Source organism: Python bivittatus, unplaced genomic scaffold, assembly GCF_059951505.1.
Source record: "Python bivittatus isolate LINGU-HERP-01145 unplaced genomic scaffold, Pbiv_v1 ctg000330_np1212, whole genome shotgun sequence".
Classification (NCBI taxonomy): Eukaryota; Metazoa; Chordata; class Lepidosauria; order Squamata; family Pythonidae; genus Python; species Python bivittatus.
Window position 1 is genome coordinate 26086268 of NW_028277058.1, and position 20785 is coordinate 26107052.

The following is a 20785-nucleotide window of genomic DNA, read 5'->3' on the forward strand; positions in this document are numbered from 1 at the left end:
TATATGTAAGTCTTTCAAAGTTATCCACTGCTCTATGATCACAGGAATATGATGCTTAAACATCATGGAACATGCAGGCGTGCTCCTTTAAATACTGTAGAAAAAAAGGGAAAGAAAGAGAAAGAGAGCATTTTAACCTCATGTTTCAGTTTCAAATTTTATTCCTAGGTAATTTACAAATCAGTCATAAACTGTACACTTTTTTCAATTACAATCAAAATAGGCAGTATTTTAACTGAGAAAAATGTAAGCAACCCAATCACATTCTGATGGAAAGCAAACAACATTGATATAATTATGTTGTGATTGCATGATGAGAGACTTCAAACTGATTTTCTGTATCAATTAAAAGAAAAAAAAATATAACAATATATATTTTTTCTATTATCCAAATGAGCTGCAGATTTATTGCAAGGAAATTTGTGTATAGAAGTTACTGGGATCAATGGTCCAAATGCAATTACTGTGTATTTCCAGAATACATTTGCCAGAAACACAGTGTTATCTATTATAGATGAAAAGAGATGATTATAGGTAGATGACAGATGATAGATAGAGTACAGAAATTATCAGCTCATGAAAAAGCAGGTAATTTTAAGAAAATATGATTCTACATCTTTATTCTTTTACCATATTCACTCTCCCCTAGTCCGTACATGTATGACCCAACTACTGTATATTTCCCCAAACCAATGTACAGCCTTTGACAAGAAAAGGTTGTGCACCAAATAGAACATAAGCACTATAAGTCATGGAAATAACTACTTTTTTAATATGAAAAAATAATTCTGTATCCTGAAATTGACTAGTTCTTGTATTACACTTGACTGTGTTTCAAAATAAACAATTATATAGCATAATACAAGCTTTTATAATTTTTTCATCTGTGTTTATAATATTGCTTGATCATTCTACCTTTCCTTTCCATTCAGACTTTTTATACTCGAATGGATATAAGATTTTCTTGAACTTTCATATAATATATATTTTTAAATATCTAAACCCTTGTATAAAACCAACTCTTAAGCCCTAATATTAAATTATCAGTTTTTTTAAATAGGGAAAACTTGAAGACAAGAAATTTAAATGCTAAATTTGAGTTTCACATTGGCAAGAAGCCTTGTCTATGCTTCCAGGATTCAAATTATCAAGTCAGTTTCAGAAAAAGAAATATTATAATGACATATTATTTATGATAGTGGGTCAGTCTACAAATTATTTAATTTACTGTTTCTCTTAAGGTATTTTCCAGAACTATAGCATATATACTATATTAAAAATAAAGAAAATAATAATAATAATAATAATAATAATAATAATTTTCCATATACAAGCAATTATTGCTAATGAAAAACAGATTTTCAATTGTAAAATTATACTGTATAACTTACAAAGTATGATTCTAGTATTATATCCTCTCCATTTTTCTGAGCTTTGAAATAAGTTCCAAGCCAGCATTGTCTAGTTTGGCTTTCATTAGATATATGGTAGCTTTTCCAAAATATTCTCACCAGATTTTTCACTTTAAAGTTCCAGAATTCCACAGCTAACATGGCTGTTGCTGAAAATTCTGGGAGTTAAATGCAGAATTCATCTAAAGTGTTAGATTCACTGCTAAAATGCAGGGGTCCTCTTCTTGCTGTGTTCCAACTGTGTTGGACTTCAACATGTCAACCAATGTTTATGTGGCTGAAATATGAGAGTTCAACACATTTGAAGGGCATTAAGTTGGGGAAGTTGGGGTAATGAAAGTGTGATATTTGCTTCATACCATACTATATATGCTAAAATAAACAGTAGGAACTTGTACAAAATGGTAGAAATAGAGAACAGAGGGAGAATAAATAAATTTCACAATTTAATGTTGATTTAGACAATTTATATTTTCAAATGAATAAAAGATGTGATATTTCATTATCCTTCAAAATGCTCAGTTCTATGAATTTTGAATTAGAGTATATCCTGAAATGATTAAGAAAATGGGGTTGGTTGAACATAGTGTCTTTTAAAAGGCTGCACTTGTGTGTGTGAGTAAGCCCTTTTTCCCTTGACCCCCTCCCATTCTACTCACAAGAAAACCACAAGACTTCTATCCTGCAGTCTCCTCATGAGGAGCAGCAATCTGGGGTGCAGGTAGGAAATCCTTCAGTCTCTTCTTTATCCAGAAAGCCCTTGTCATCCAGAAATCACCGCTGGCTGCCATTTACTGCTGTAGCGCTGTCTCCGCTCCTTTGGAGATGTCTAGTCTGGCATAGAACCTCACCTAGAAGCCCACTCATATAAGTTTAATAAATACTAATACTAACAATAATAATAACAGCAACAGCAAAATACACACTCCTGAAAATGAAGTTGATGGTTAGATAATGCATCTAAGCTGAACCCATATAAAAACCTACCCTTTTGTATCTAATGAGACCACCAAGAGAGAAAAAAGAAATTTGCATTCTCAAATGCTTTATTAATATAATGTTTGATTTATTTGGAGTTTCCTTGTCACAGATGGTGAATCTATATCTGAAGTAATGCATGTGGCCCTCAGGAATATGGACTATGCCAGATATGTCAAATCCAGTTTACTGTGTCATCTACTATTTCCCTCTGCATGTATTTGTAAAGGGGAGAGAACAGCCAAAGGGATGGAAAACATACCACAGGGAAGGAGTTTTGCAGTCTCAAAATGCTATAGGCACCACTCATATTTGGCTCTCCATTATTATTGCAGATCTAAAGTTGCACTTTTTCCCTGGCTCAAAAATGTAAAAAAAAAAAAAAGAGAGAGAGAGAGAGAAAAAAAGGAAAAAAAAACCAGTTTAGACCCCTGCACTATATCTTACTGTATAGATATGTTTTCAATTGTTGCTTGAGCTAATTCACATTATAAATATAAATATAAAGATAAGGATTTTCTAGATAGCCAATTCAGATCATTTAAAAGTGTTACTCTTTATGTTTGGTGTGTCTGACCATGTTGCTTACTAAAACACAGGAAATGAAAGCAGAGAACATCTAGAAGAAGACAGCCAATAAAATAGGCTATTAAAATAAAATATCCTTGTTTCTTCTGAGATTTCAGAGGAAATCAAAATAAATGTTGTGCAAAAAAGTATTCTATGCCATTGGAGCCAAGTGATATTATAACGTGATCAGTTTGTTATTTGAAATATTCTATGTGTTCTGTTACTATTGAGAGACCACCCAGGAGTAACATTTATTAATCAGATTTATCCCAGGAAGAAGACTTCAAAATGCATTTTCCCTTTCTCAAGAGATGTCCATTGGTGAAAGAGAACATCAGGTCTGCAAACAAATATTTTGAGGTGTTGAATTGCTGGCCACTTCTGACAGTGTATTGTTTCTTACAATTATGACACAAAATCACAAGGAGAATATATTTCAGAGAAACCTGAAAGCTTTACTTTCTTTCAAATTAAAAAAAAAATGAAATGCTGATTTTTTAAAAATGAAACTATTAAACTACAACTCCTAGCCGCCTCCAATATATGGGCAATTGTGAGAGACAGTGGGAATTCTAATTCTTCTGGAAAGCTAAAAGGACCCCATTCCTGTTACATTTAGGGTATATATTTTGCCTTCAAAGGACAAAGCTTATGAACGTGTTCCTATTGCACAGCAAGGATTGTCTAGTACAATTTCCCCATTTTCATATCTGTCTATCTATCTCTCTATTATGTACCATCAAATCAGTGTTGACTCTCTCTCTCTCTCTTCATTCATTTATTCATTCATTTAAATCTCTATAATAATATGTAGAGATAAATAAAAGGTCTTAAAATAGACAGGTCATGTACATAGAAATTAAGGCTACAAATCAGTACGCAAGTCAGGATATTAAGGATGGGGAAATGACCTATCAGTGTTTTAAAAGGCCATATAGGTAGTCCTTGGTTAATGACCAGTTGTTCAGCAACCATTCAAAGTTACAACAGCACTGATCAAGTGGTAGTTATGACTGGCCCTTGAAGATCAGGCTGTCCCAGCACCCCTGTGGTCACATGATTGCAATCTGGGCACTTAGTAACTGGCTCACACTTATGATGGTTGCAGTGTCCCACGGTCACGTGATCACGATTTGTGACCTTCCCTGCTGGCTTCCCACAAGGAAAGGCAATGGGAAACCTGGCAGGGAAGGTCACAAGTCATTCAGGTAAGTCTCCCCCACCCATGTCCCTTCCCCCAGCCCCTGTGTGCTCACGCACTGCCTCAGCAGCCAACTGCACACCCTTGTGCACCCTCCCCGAGCCTTGCTGCTCTCGCACTGCACCTGTCATGCACTCTTGCACACCATTGCACATCCTCCCTCACCTGGTAGCAGCCACTCCAAGCCCACCATGCCTCCCCCACCACCTGTGCACCCACCCCGAGCCTCGCTGTGCTTGCACCATGCCTCCCCAACACCTTTACATACCTGAAGCACCCTCCGCAAGCCTTGTTCTACTTGTGCCACATCTCCCTCACAACCTGCGCACCCTCGTGCATCATCCCTCACCTGGCAGCAGCCACCTCAAGCCCCACCTCAATCAGGACCTAACACCACCAAAAGAACCAATCAGGATTGGACATGAAGAACCAATAAGAGACTAGCCCTCACCAACCTGCACCAATCAGAAGCCATCTCAGCTAAAGGCCAATCAGAAGATGGGACACCTGGCTATTAAGACAGGAGCCCAGTCAGTTCCTATTTAGCTCCCTGTGCTCTGCTTAGCAAACCACTTTTACTCTGAAGATGCCAGCCACAGTTGCCAGTGAAACTGTTCTCTAGACTACCATCACTAAACCCTGAAGCCCAAATTCTGCCCAACATTCCAGTTGTGGTATCTACTCCTGTGGGACCGATCAATGCCGAATAAACTTTTCTCTTCATGTGTTGGTCTTTTCTACTCATGTGATGCAGAACCCTTATTTCCTAACCTTAACCCTAAACACTACAAATATACCCTTTGTATATGTCCTCATAAACTGCTATTTGATTATGAATAACTTGAACTGCAAATTTGCTCTACATAGGTTCTGAAGGACTAGCTTTACTTTAGTGAAGACTTACTGTATATCTCAGTCATACTATATTGCTTCCCTAGGTTTCTTGGATGAATTTTGCATCATTAAGATATTAAGGAACTTCAACTAAGGCTTTGCATTCACTACCCTGATCTCGTCTGTCACTTTAGTAAAACTCTCCAAACACAGAGCTTTATAACTTCATCCATAAATAGAGAAGAAGGTGAAGTAGCTAAGACAAATAGCTCCTTCTAGACAGAGGCTCTGGCTACTTTCTTAATCTTTAATGAAGCTAAGCTCATTCACCCAGGAAGGTGTTGGGCATTTTTCCAGAATGATTGGCAAATCTAAAACATATCTTCAGCAATATGATCTGTGTTCAGCAATAACTTCCCATGTCCAATTCAATGGGTGAGGAATGGTATGCAGCCCCTTCTCTTCCAAAGTCACTGACTGCAGATGTCCATGAACAGCTGGATGTCTATAGGTGCAGCAAGAGTGGGAAGCTTTGACTATCAATTATGCTATATTGGTGGTCAACTTGCTTTTTAGTGACATTACCAGCAAAATGTAGAGAGGGCAGAGGCTGTCCGTCAGTCCTCCCATGCTGCAAAATCCTAGTATCCAAAAACAATCCCTTTTATGGAAATCCTAGAGACAAAAAAGAAAGCTGGAACTCAGAAGACGTCATCCTGACTACCTCCAAATTACATTACAGAACTTTGTATGCAAATTAATAAAATTAGCTGTTGGTACAGCAGCTTCCTTGCAGCTCATCTTTGTTAATATCCAAGGAGCTTACCATCTGACCCAACACTTCACAAGAGGTGTCAAAACATCGTTTTTCAAAACACCAGATGTCAAAAACATTTGCCTGGTAAATAGCACAGAATGAATCCATTTGCTCCTGCCTACGAAGATTTGATCTGGTTTTCATTTCCACATACATCTACTTAGCTCTAGAACATGTTCCTCACCCTCAGTAACTTTAAGATATATGGACTTCAGCTCCCAGAATTCCCCAGCCAACATGCTTTCTGATATTGTATCAAATGCAGAATATTAACCTGAGAATACTTTGCTGTTAGGAAGAGCAGCTTAAATAACTCACCAGGAATAAAGTGCTCCATAATTTTGGATTTCAGAATAAAAACGCTCCAATTACAGTGATCAAAAAGAAGTGAATTTTTGCTGATAACATGCCACACATCTGTAGCATGAAGTAATGACTGCAATTTTGTGTGATTGAATTTTTTGATTCTCACATCACTTACTCCAGTTGTTTTTTTTTTTTCCCCCTCCCCTGCTGGTGTTAATCGGACAAAAAGTGAATGAATGATCTGTGAATTGCTGCCTTAAACTTTCTCAGATATTAAAAAAAGGAAGGAAAACAGCATTTGAATTCTAAAAAACTTCTGAAATACTCTGTTAAATAAGCTGTTACCATTCAATTATTCTGTACTACCTTGTAACTGTGATTAAGTGATGACAGTCATCACTTAAGTGAAGTCTTTTCTGTTAACTTTCTCAATGATAATGATATGTCTGGAGAATAGGAAAGGAAGCAACTAATCGGAGGCTAAAAGTATAGCTTATTTTGAAACTTCTCTACTGGCTTCTAATTATGCCTATATGACTTTTTTTTATTAGTATTATTCAGGGGCTCAGATAAATTCTTGCAATGCCACTTGGGAAATTATAGAGATGACCAGTCAGTGACAAGGAAGCCTATCAGATGCTGAAAGCTGCTATCAAGGCAGTGCAGCTTTTTCAACTTCATCTCAGCTCTTCACAAATATAAGCAGACTCACCTCCCAAGAACTGATGAACCTCATCTAAGAATGCTCATTGGAAACATCACTATGTAGATCGTAGATATGGGTTATACCTCTGGCATTACCATCAACAATGGGCAATCTTTATTCAATAGGGTTCTGCCATTATTAAAAATCAGTGTTGTTTTATTACTGATTTAATCTAAGGAAAAATCTTACACTGTGCTTTTTAAAGATGTAGGGCATATCTTCTGATTTCCTTTAAAATATTCTAGAGTTGTGCGGTGCTTCAGAGTAAAAACACTTTAGATGTCCAAACTCTCCAGTGATTCATAACCTACTCATTTTGGGCTATTGGCTTTGAGGGAGCAAAGCTGTGTGTGTCCTTTCTCCCCCAGATTGCCAGCTGTGGCAGTAGTTCTGCAGGAGCTGCTTTTGAGGAGGTTGGCCCGGTGGAGTTCACTGCTGCTTTGCTGCCCCTGTGTGGCAGTGTGGCTGATGGTTGGGCTGACAGCAATGGGGGTGCATTCCTGGATGTGGCTGCAGGGAACCTTGACAGCAGCTGGGAATGCCTTTTGCCATATGGCAGCTGGATACTGGGCACCCTCTCATTTTGTGGTGAGGGTGGCAATGGAGTCCTTTGTTTGGATGGTGGTGGCACCCAGCCCCATATTGGCGGCGCTTCGGGTTCCACCTGGCCACCAGTGGAATATGTGATTGGCCTGCACTAGGGACTACCAGCGACATGGCACAGCGCTTTTTAGGGCTGCCTAATTGCCTAATTGAAGGGCCTTCCAGGACTCTTCTTAGGACTTTGGGGGCAGCAGAAAATTGCAATTGATGGTGGCCAAGCCAGTGGCAAAGGAGGCCTGGTGACTGAAGGCCGCCATGGATCTTTCCTCCCCGTAAAAGCCATCTTGTCTTCTTCTTGCTGGTATTTGAAAAAGGACAGTATGGTAACCGTTTATGGTCAGTTAGATCTTCTGTGCAGACTCCACCTTCTGGATGGTCTGTTACTGGCTAAAGTTGTGTTTGGATGGTAGGGGGATTTGCCCTAGTAGAAGACTAATTTCCCTTCCCAGGTGAGAGCCAGTTAGGGTAAATTAGTGGTGTGGTGTGTATGGAATGGGAGATGGCTCCTAGCCAGTCCAGTGAGAGCAGCTGGTGGGAGGGCCATGAATGATAGGTTGTAAAAGTTGGTCGTGGCATGGTTTTTCCTCTGGCACTGAGAGCGAAGGTGAAGTGTCTCAGGGGATTCAATTTCCCCTCCTTTAAATGTATGGATGTAGGAAGGATATGGGGATATCCCATGTTCTAGGAATCAGTGGGTATAGGGTTGAGAGTTCTTGAGCCTGGGGGCAGGTTAGAATATTATGGTGGTGACAGGTATGGGAAGGTATGGTGGGAGACTGGGGGCAGGCTTTCAAGGTGCCTTTTACCAGTACCACATTGGTACATATTTCATAAGACAATTTTCATAAGGTAGCTTTTGGATGATCTCTGGCAGAAGCGGGATGGGGTAGTTCATCTGTCCTTCCTCTCCTTGACCTCTTGGCAGCCTTCAATACCACTGACCATGGTATCCTTCTGGATCAGCTCTGTGGGTCAGGAGTGGGCAGCACAGTATTGAGTTGGTTCTCTTCCTTCCTATAGGGCCAATACCAGTTGGTGTTGATTGGGGTGAGAGGTTCCACCTGTGGCCCGTGCTATGTAGGATGTTGCAGGGTTCAGTACTCTCTCACTCCTATTGAACGTCTACATGAAGCCACTGGGTGAGCTCATCCACCACCACAGAGTATGCTGATGATTATACATCTCTACCCCTGGTGAACTAAGTGATGTCTTGTCCCAGTGCCTGGAGGCTGTGGGGGTCTGGATGGGAACAACAGGCTCCAAATGAACCCTGGCAAGACTCTGGGTTTTGGGGCCTTCTGGATCTGGGACTTTACCATCCTTGGTCCTGGGTGGGGTACCACTACTCAGACACACCTGGTGCACAATCTGAGAGTCCTTCTAGATTCACAACTTCTGCTTGAGGAACAGGTGGCATTTGTGGCTAGGAGTCCTTTGCACAGCTTTGTGTTGTGTGCAATTCCACCCTTTCCTGGACCATGAGGCTCTACTCACAGTCACTTGTGCCCTGGTCACGTCCAGAGTGAATTACTATAATGGGCTCTACATCTGCTAAAGAGTTCCATCTGATAGGACCCAGATAATGTGACTTTTCTGCTGTGGTTCCTATCCTCTGGAACATCATCACACCCTCCCCCAGTGTGAAGTTAGCCCCAACCCTGTTAGCTTTCAGAAGGCCCTGAAAATGTGGTTCTTCTAGCAACCTTGGTATCTGGGACTTTGTCATCTTTGGTGCTGGATGGGGTAGCACTGCCCCAGACAGACCCAGGGCATAATCTGGGGGTCCTCCTAGTCTCACGGCTCCTGCTCAAAGAGCAGGCGGCAGCCGTGGCAAGGACGGCCTTTGGATATCCAGAAGCTAAAGCTGGTCCAGAATGTAGCCGCACAGGCTATTTTGGGAGCCCCAAGAAGGGTCCATGTAACGCTGTTGCTCCTTGAGCTGCATGGGTACCAGTTTGCTTCTTGGTCCAATTCAAGGTGTTGGTTAACACCTTTAAAGCCCTACATGGCATGGGACCAGGTTACCTAAGGGACTGCCTCTTCCCCATGACTTCAACCTGTCCCACACAATCAGACAGAGAGGGTATGCTTCCGACCCCCTCGGTAAAAGAACTCTGACTAGCAGGCTCCAGAAGGTGGGCCTTCTCAGCTGTAGCCCCCGCTCTTTGGAATATTCTGCCTGCAGAGGTGAGATTGGCCCCATCACTCCTGGCCTTCTCGAGGGTTTTGAAGACCTGGTTCTGCCACTTGGCCTGGGGTGGCGAGGGAATACATCAAATATGGGGATGGCTAGCCCCATAGAGGTCTGCTGTTTTCAGCCCCAGATCCATCATCTTCTTGGACTTTCTCCTTTTTTTGTAATGTTTTGTATAATTTTTTTATGTTTTATGTATTTATATATATTTATTGTTTTAATGCTTTGTGAGAGCCGCCCAGTGTCCCCTATTGGGGGGAGATGGGCAGAGAGAAATTTAATAAATAAATAAATAAATAAATAAATAAATAAATAAATAAAACCTTGGGGATCCCAAGGGGAGCCTAAATGATAGTTGTATTGTGTTTAGGTGGATGTTCTCCCACAATTTTCTTTTTATTTATTTTTTTAAAGTGTTTTAATAGTTGGTGACTTGTTTTAATTGTTGGTTGTACTCTGCCCAGAATCACTTTCAGTGAGATGGGGGCCATATAAGTGTGTGTAATAAAATAATAAATATGCCTTCAATGTGAGAAAAGCTTCAGTATACAGTTTCTTCCCTAAATTATCAGAGTTGGGGATTGCTTTAAATCTCATGCTTAAGTGTTATATGAAAAAATCCCTGGTTGTTGTTTTCTCAGAAACTAAGACATCTTTTGCAAATTATATTCCTATATTTAGGAAGTTATGTTCTCATTAAAGTTCTCACTAATTAAAGAAATCAATGAGGTTCACTGAGAGTCAGGTGTTAATCAACTTTTGAGATTTTGCCAATAATGTCTGAAAGCTTTGACCACACATGCACAAAAATGAAATCTAATATCATAATAGTCTCTTGTGGCATATCAGATTTTTTGATAGTAAAGTATTCACAGAATACATTCCAGCATTGTAAACTGGAAAATTTGTACTTTCAGTTCCAAAGTGAGTTGTCATTAGAAAAATAGATAATAAAGATAGATTATAAGAAAAATTATAACGAGATTGATTTTATTAAAAAACAAAACAAAGTCATCTGGATTTGAAAATTTAGAGTGTCTTTTTTCTAGCCAAATAAATACATATTTACTCCCTTTGGAAGAAAAAGGAATCATGTTTAAATTACTGTGACATTTAAAAAGTTAAGTTAAAAGGTCCATAGTATTAGCGTTTTATTAGGAACAGATGAGTTAAACAGGCTAAAGTATGTACCACTGATGAATCCATAATGTATTTAAATAAACTAGTTTATCTAACATTCCATTCTGAGTGACTGTTTACATATCACTTCTGCTGAAAGAATTAACCTGAAATCCATGAATGACTATATATTTTGGAAAGGAGTTGATTTTTTTTTTTAAAAAAAGACAACTTGTCGCTTGGTTGCTCCAGGAATATACAGCACCTGCTGCACATTGCAAGAAAAAAAAATCTAAGAAAAGGGGAAAATGTACTGTAATCCAAAAATAGCTGATGCAGTTCAAAGTATTTTTTTTTCCTTGTCCCTTCGATGACACCCATAAAAATCCAACCTTCGTTAAATACAATTAACCATAAACTTTGAAATATCAACATATTTTGCTTATGACAATAAATCTCAGGAAAACCCCCCCCTGCACATTCTGTTCAACAATATGCATGTTAAATTCATGATCAGAATACACAGCATGAATTTATTTACTTATTCTGGCACACAAAAACTTTTAACATTTATCTTGCAGTTCACAAATTGATGAAAAAGCCACTCTAATGAACAGACAGATGCAAGCAATAGTAAATACTGGCACTTGTAAATCTCACCATTAACAGTGGCTGATTGATAATATTCCTATTGTGTACTTTTGCATCACATAATGTGTTAGAAGTACTAAAAATGTATTAGCATGAAATCCATAAGCAAGACTCTGAATAACATTCAGGGACCTACATTTGTTCTCTGTGAAAGTTCTTCTCGCGAGGCCCCAGCCTTGTTGATTTTCTAAAACCTAGAGTGTATCAGCTGTACCAATCAGAGCTGGTAGAGTCAGGACTGGACTGAAACTCGGAGAATATCAAAGATCTATAAGACAGGTGGAAGTAGGATGGTCTAAGATGATGTTTACCCTCTTCAGATTTTTGATTCACATACTTGATGAAGAAGGGTTGACCCAGTGCTCATTGGGCCATTTGTTGTGTCTTCAATCTGTTTCTTGAATGCCAATATATCATATTGGCGTATGTGATTAAGTCTTCCTTACTGTAGTTATCCTTAAAGTAAAAAGCATTTGATGGTGATGCAAATGGTGAGATTGCTGGACTTATCCTTGCCTTTAAAATAGTTGCTTGCTTATGTTCTTCTTCATCTCTTCTACTTATCTGAATATTTATAAAAGAAATGGATGCTAACTGTGTATTATGGAAATGGTCTTTATACAAGTTCTTATTGGAAATCCTCATTGAAAAGCTAAATGACACTTCCAGCTCGTAACAAGTCAGGCTGAACTCCTTGCTGAATACATGGATCACTTTGCAATCTATGAGCATGTCTCTAGCAAATCAGCTGAGCATCTCTGGTATGCGCGTCGGTCAGATATCAGATACCAGCCACAAGAAAGCTTCAGAAATGCTAAGCTGCAAGTCTAAACAGGAATGTCGGTTTCTGAGAAACGTATAGCTTCAAAAGCATTTTTATCTTCCTTCATAGTTTTCTGCCACACACAGTAAATGCCTGCTGTGTGTGCTGATAGAAAGCTTCCAACCATGAGATGGGGATTATGAAAAGGAACACGTCTGCCTCTTCGATTGACAGCAAATCAAAGGCAGCATTCATTTTTGTTTTCCAGAACTTGTATCCTGTGGCTCTTTCCTACTCCTTCTCAACTATCATGCTTGCGGAAATCATGCCTGTGATATCTGCAGTGATTTCTCTACCACAGAATTTGCTGACTTTTCCATGAACTAGTAGAATAGGGCTGTACAAATGGGGTCGTGTGTATGTGTGCGTGAGCAAAGACCTTTTTTTTTTGGTTGGGGTGGAATAGAAGCTTTTAATTTATATATTGAAAGGTTCTATATATATAACCTGATTTTTAAATCAAAATTCAACTTACAGTAAACATACTTTTTCTCAGAATTTTTCAGCAGAGTTCATAAAACTGTACATCTAATGAGGACCTTGCTGGACACGCAGCAGGGTATGCTACATGTTTTGGCTTTTTAAAAAAGTCCTCTTGGGTGGTGAGATAAAAATTATTAGGTTGGGATTTTAACGTTTTCCTATCCTGCTGCAGTTCTGGTACAAGCAGTTATAAGCAAAGTATCTTGGTCTCCAAACTTTCTTGCTATTTCAAGTTTTCTAAGTCTGAAACAAAACACGTGTTTCATAGATTTTGTTCTGAGATCAAAATAAAACGTGACCATTTTGAGCAGCATACATCTGAATGATCTGACCGTTCTGAATATTATGACTGGGCTGTTGTATCATTTGATTGGTTAATGCAAAGGTATATATGTACACTACTGTGCATCATGAACAATGCTGAAATAGTGTAAAAATTTCTAAAATATTCCATCCAACATTCCTTCACTTCAGTTTCATCCCAAATCAATCATTGCTTTTATTTTTAACTCCATTCACTCTGCTAGGGATTCCTTGTTTAGGCTCTATTCGCCCATTCACTCACTTCCAAAACAATGCTTACTTCCATCAAAAGTGATCTGCATTTTCTCTGCCTCTTTTAATATTAATTATTCCTTTGTCTTTATGACTACATTTATTGCAGCTACCATTTTCTCTTTACAAACATTATGTAATATCTTTTTCTTGCTTTCATTTTTGCAACTTTCCGTTAATATGCATTTTCCTCTTCCACAGCATGTTTCACTTCATAATTTCACTGAAGATCCCTTTTCATATATATAAATACAGATATATAGATATTTAGAACATTTGATCTTCCTTGCATCTTTTACTTTCATAATAAACAATCAAATCAATCACGCTTTTAAAATTATAATTCCTTGTCATGTGTACTTATGAATAGATGTATGTTTAAACCCGATACTTTTGTATCTGTGAGGAAATTGCCTCTCTACCCATTGCCTTGAAACGGTTATCTCTGCAAACAATTTTAAATTTGTTCTCTTCCTCATTTACTATTTTGCCATGTTCATAGACTTCCGCTTCATGTATTTTTAATTTACATGGTTCTGGTACGTTTCTTGATCACTCTGTGCTGTTTTCCACTTGACTTGGTAAATCTGATTGCATTATTTATTTATTTTGACTGATTGATTTATATCCCACTTTACATTCAGGGGCTCAAGATAGCATTTATTTTGCTACTATTTTCCCCCAAAATAATAACACTGTGAGGTATTTGGAGCTGAGAGAGAGTGACTAGCCCAAAGTCATCAACGAATGTCTGAGGTTAAGGGTGGACTAGAATCAAGGTCTCTCTGTTCCTAGTCCAACACCTTAACCACTATACTAAACTGTGTTTTTAAAAACGAATCAAGTAAAGCAGTGGGAATGGAGAATAGAGAAATCTAAGTAACTGATCAGTTTATTATCAGTACCACTTTAATTGTTTATTTGATTCTATGATGCCAAAGAGATGTTTGACCTTGCTCGTCCTTGACATTCATATGTGTTTTGCTTAAACTATGAAATAGAATGCCCCCCCAAGTAGAATGGTGCCACCTGGGTGCCTGATCCACCTTCACTAAGGGAAGCCTATCCATTTAAAGGACCCTAGCCTGCTTTAGTAGGCATTAGCTCTAGTTGCACAGGAAGAGCAGAGTTCTTTTGTGATTTCAGGGCTGGCTTCCCCAAGTTCAAATATGGCAGTATAACTTCTTTAATCCAGAGAAGTATTGGCAATATTAGCTTCTCTTGAACTGAAGATTTTGAGGCAGTAGTAAACATCTAGAATTGGTTCTCAGGATAAATTAATAGTGAAGCTAATTATATCCTGCACGTTATTTATGGACTTAAAAGCTGGTGACCCCTTTAGCCAGTGTATAATTCCAGTTGTACTGAGTGCAGCAGTAAATAATATTTATATATCCATCTCCCAATTTAAAAAAAGGGGGGAAAGAGATGGTTTTGCAAAGACTTTTAATTTTTTTTTCTGTTCAGCAGCATAGATCTTAAAACCCAGTATTCTCATAACTGTAGTTTTATATCCAAAATTATATCTAATTTTTATATTATCTGGGCTACATATTCAGTGGTGTATTCAAATAGTCTAGCCTACATATAGGAAATAGGAGAGAAACAGTGAGGTCACAGCTCTTTTCAACTTGGCCTGCACTGGTGATGAGGGCATGGCAGCAACCCCAGGCAGCCTCACATGTTACGTGCTGCTGATCTAGGCAGCTGGAGGCAGTAGCCCAGGATGGCAAATGCTTGAAGCACGGAAGCCTTGGTGAATATGCATAAAAGAGTATATCAGGATTGTAGTTCACATGGAAGCAAACTCAGCTTTGCTGCTACAGATATTCCTGCAGAATGCATGACTAACAATAGGCAACGTTAGAGTGGCATCAGGCCGTCACACATTGTACATTCTGGAAAGGGATACTGAATTGTGGATACCCATTGTGGATATTTGTGGCATATTTAAGTTTTATTAACCATTTTCTGTGTGAACTGATCAAACTGATCCATACTTTTGTCAGCTTCTGCGGTTGTTTCTTAATGAAATTCATCTGGGCAGAAATCTGCCCATTTGCATACATCTGTATACAATAACATGTTGCAATAAAAGGATTAATAATTATATTTGGAAGACCATAATTAGTTTTATTTATATTCTGGTGCCAGTGGGAAAGGAGAAAATGAATATTTATCATGCCTTCATTGTTATAATTTGAAAAAGATGTCAGTCAAATTCAGTTCCTTTGTGTACAATATTTTTGAATGTTTTAATATTTCAGATATAGTTGCTATTTTTTTCAGACACTATTAATTTAAATAGCAGTAAGATTCACAAAATTTCTGATTTAAAACTTTATTATAACAATGGATTGCTTGTAACACACCAATCATTTAAATGTGTACAAGCACAGTGAATGTGAAGTATGAATCAAACATGTTTCTTATTAACAAATATGCAACATATATTCAGAAGTAAACATGTCTGTCTGTTGTGGTCAAACACAATTCTAACAGAGTCTAAACAGTCAGCTCCCAGCTTTATACAGCAAATGCTATTCTGAATAAACAGAAAGGAGGTTATACCTCTTGCAAATTTCTAATACAAGAAATCTGCATGAGATGACTCAATATATTTTAAATAAAGCATTTAAGAGCATGATTATTCTATAAAGTTATTCTGACAAAAGAGTGTCTTTCCATGCTCTAGAATTTATGGTTAAATCACAAATCAAAATAATTGTACAAGATCTGATCCAATCATGGACAGTTTCTAGTAGGCTTTTTAGACTAATGGAGATTTCTTGGAAACTACATAGAAATAGGAGGCCGAGCAAGGTAGAAATGTGATAAAAGAATAATCCTGAAAGTTTGGAGAGAAAATGTAATATTCAGAGGCTTTGCTTAGATCATAATGTGAGTATAGTTAGGGTGCCTGGATCATATCTCATTCAAACTATTTTTAGCTCAAGATTTCCAGGGTACTGTAAGCTTTAAACAGAGTTCCACACTGACAGTTTAATTGTCTAACCCTCAAGGAGTAAACTTACTTTCAACTTTTATATCTTCTAACCTTTTTTTCCAGGTCATAGCATAGTCAATTTTGGAACACAGTTTTAAAAGATTTTCTTTCTTTCTTTTTTTGCATCGGCACATGTTATAAGTCCAAACCAGCTGCCTGTATTTACATTGAGGTACTATTATTATTATTATTATTATTATTATTATTATTATTATTTTTGTTTCTTCACTTTGGATGGATCTTGGAAGTAGGTAAGGTAAGCAAAGCATATCCACTGCCCAGTTTTTCTGTATGAATCCAACTTCAAAGGCACTTTATAAATCATCTAAGGAGAGAAGATCTCCAGCAGGTTAAGTCTGTATATTGCCTTTAGCTGTTGTTGAAATTCTTTTGTAATGTGTGTCAGACTTGAAAATGTTCATAAATCAGTCCTGCCAGCAGCAGATCAAAGTGTTAAATCATTCAATTCATAATACTAAATAAATGTCAGTCTTGAGTTATATGGGAAGATTTCACCTCATAGCCTTGTAAACACTTTAATTGGCTCTTCTCCAGCTACATACATTCCTTTCTCTCCTTTGCATTGTTGTAATGTACAGGGGTTATAGAGTAGCATAAGGAAAGAAGATAATCCTTTGTTGCTAGATTTACCCACTCCTTTCCCCTATAACAGTTCTGTGGAAAAGTACCTCTTTCAGATTTTCTGTATTTTTATATATATTTGCCACTTGATGTTACCAGAGCTTTAGATGGATCTTACAGTGGTGATATGTAATAAGTGTTTTGCTTCTCTAACACAATGTGGAAACCATTTTGGCATTATAAACTTAAAATGGATTCATAACAATCCAAAATTCAGATTTTATTTAACATAAGATTATAATTTTATTATGATTTGCTAAAATATGTTACACTTTTAGATCAGTTTCGATTTATTTATTTTATAAACAAACTAACCTAGCCTGAGATGTGCCAGTATGAAAAGTAATCACCTTTTTAGATTTTGTAACTTCTTGTATCACATTAATAGCAACAACTAACAAATCCTTCCCGTTATTGGTATTCAGCCTATGTAGGCATTTTGTCCCATTCCTCCATGACAAAATACTTCAATCCGGTAACTATTCAGGCTTTTTTTAAAGTATGAACTGCTCATTTCAGTTCTTCCACCAATTTTTTATGAGTCTGCACTTTGATTTGGCCATTCAAAAACACCGAATTTGTTCTTCCTCATCCATTATCTTATAAACTTGTTTGTATCATTGTCTTGCTGCATGGCCCACTGAGACCTCAACTTTAGTAGGAAGAACTTACCTTCTTCCAGGAACCAGCAGCCTCAACTTTGAAGAGCAAACAAGTTGTAGAATTCATTTAATTATTTACTTAAAAAATTACAATAATTATGTATGGGATTCAGCTGAAAGTTCCAGGTAATTTCAGGCACCTGACTAAGAATCATTTAAAAGATGAAGGCAGACTTTCCCCAAGACTATGGAGAGGTCTTATTAATCAATACAGGTCTGACTCATATGGGACTTCTATACATTTATCTTCTTGAATTCACAATTTAATCTGTTGGATAGCAACAGTAATTTCAGATTCAGTTGTCAGGTTTAGCCCAGGGAACTCCAGGAGACCATGCAGATTCAATCCAACAAGGTTTATTAGCTGCAACCTCTATCAAGAATCTTCCCAGACTGAAACCTCAGTTCCCAAAGTCAGCCAGTCAAAACAGAGTGAATTCCTCAGGGAGGTGACAGCCTCATCCGCTTATCTCTTCCCTGCGCTTCAGGAGATGAAAGAGCATTCTTTACTCCCCGATTCTGGCCCCCACAATTCCAGTCCATCACATCAGTACGGGGTACAGCCTAACTCTGGGATAACTAATGTGGTGCCCGATAAAAATTTTGAACTCTACTTCCAGCCTAAATGAACATGGATTCTGGAAGTTGTACTCCAAACAATCTGGACAGTCCCTGATCTAATCTGTGATGGCTTCCATATAGATTTACTACACTGATCTTCCTATATGATCCATAATATCAGTCTAAGGAATCCAGGGTGCATTTCTGGGATAAAATTGGATCACAGGTGATGAAAATTTAAAAGCCATTATTTATTCATTTGTTTAAAATACCTTACAATACCTGACATGTAACATAAAATAAAATAAAATGCATTAACTATTGTTTGTGTTTACTAGTATGTCATATAAGTATCCTACTATCAAATTTATTGCAAGCTAATGAGGACTATTTAGTATTTAACTTAACAGTTCTTTGAAAAATATACACATTCTTTTGGATATTCTGTATTTTTGCATATGCTATCAGAGCTTAATATGGACCCCACATAAGTATATAAAAGGAATTTGAGTGAACAAATAATATCAGTGTTTGGTTCATGTTTCATTTATTTCATAAACAAAATAATAATATGATATGCCAATATGAAAAAGTAATCAGCCCCCTAGTTGAATCAGTTCAATTAAAGGGATAACTAGGACCAGTTTTTTGAGTTCTTTATTACACAATAATGGCTGTACTACATAAATCTCAGAAATTTTGGCTCATCATGAAGATTCTAGAACCAAATTATGGCCCACCTAAAAGAAATTTCTCCATTAAAGGTTTCGTGTCCATCAGCCTGAAAACAGTTATAAAACCATTTCTAAAGCTCTGGAACTCCAGAGAAATAGTCTTGAAATGGAGACAATTTGGGACAATAGTGAATCTTCCCAAGAATAGACACCCAATCAAAAAATCATCTAGGAAATTATAAAGAAGAATATCAAAGAATCCTCAGGCCTCTGTCACCTTATACTTATACCTCTTATAACCAAGTGGTTAGACAAGTTCAGCCAACCCCAGGTTTACTTGCACTTTGCCATTCAGGACTTGTACAAGGTGCTTAGCAAGTCCAAGAAATTATAAATTCTTTATTACTTCAGCAGTGGCCCTGGGTCTATAATAGAGACTGCAGTAAAATTACCACTGGAAAAAAATGGTCTTAGAATTTCTATAGAATTATAGGCAGGTAGCTAATATCCCCTGCCTGTCTGAGGTTCTTGAGCATGTGGTGATTGATCAGATCTATTTTCTAGATCCATATCATTCAGAGTTTAGGCTAGGTTTTGTTACTGAAGCTGCCTTGGTCCTCCTGTTGGATGCTGTTTGCCATGAAGGAGGCAGGAGAGTGCAGATTATAGATTATTATAAATCAAACTTGTTGATTTTTTTTTGGGATCTCTTAGTGACTTTCATTCCACCATCCATTCTATATTTCTGGAAAGATTCTCCAGCTTGGTGTGGATGGAACACTTTAAAGTGATTCTGTTCATACTTAGAAGGTTTTTTCCAAAAGGTAGTGCTGGAGGATTTCTGTTCAACCCCTTGGCATATATGTAGTATAGTTCTTCAAAGTACTATTTTATATATTACATTGTTGGCATCTATACGAAACCATTGAGGGATATCAGAATAGAATTAGAATATTCTATAATCTAATATTAATAATCTAGAATATTAAAATAAAACACAATCTATGTTGTGTGACATCTAACACAATCTCTTCTTTTATTGGAGCCAAGAAGGTAATGAAGTCACTCAATCAATGCCTTATTAAGATTTCTTACAGGGCCATTCAAAACCAACCAAAAGCAAAAAAGCTTCAGCATCATCTGTTTTTCTTAAACAGATCAGTGGTTATCTTTCAGTCACTTACTGAGCTAGATCAGGATGGTGCTTGTCACTGATAATCTTGTGGAAGATAATATTTGAATCTCATTGATCATTGGACATTTGTAAGCGTGATGGTTGAGAGTTTCTTACGAACACATGTTTAATGTAGGGTATCTGTATGAGGATGTCCAAAGTAAATCCAGAATATTTACAGTAACTGTTAAGTAGAATTAATGATACTGCAGATGGACAATAAATGTGCACTAATTATTAATTCCCTTGGTATACCAAGTAATTGCATGCATCATGGTGAACCCATTTGGTTTTAATCAGGATGCAATATAGCATGTAATTCCATATGAAGACCCATATAATTTAGCATTAATGAATGTCAGAGGTATTAGCTATTAGCTGCACAATTATTATGGAAAACAGATACTGTCCTTAAGAATGAGTTCTCAAAGGTCATAATCAAGTTCAGAGAAATGCTGAGATAATGCTAAGAAAAATAGAACTAGAAAGGTTTCTTAATTGTTCTAAAAATAGAAAGTGTTTTAAATTTTTGTTTAAATATATTTGATAAAAATAAGAGGTGGGTAGATAATTAGACACATGTAATGTCCACCATCTGATTCTCTCTATCTCTATAGAAAGATAAACTATGCGTTTCTTTTAAAATGTTTTTTTTTTTTTTTGAGAACACAATGTTGGAAAACTGATGCCTTCAGAAACTACAAACAGAGAGGGCTTAATAACAGGTTGTTATACATTGAAATGATAGAGTAAAACCAGGGGATTCTCCACTTTCCCTATTTCCACAGGGCAATCTGCCTTATCTCGAAACCT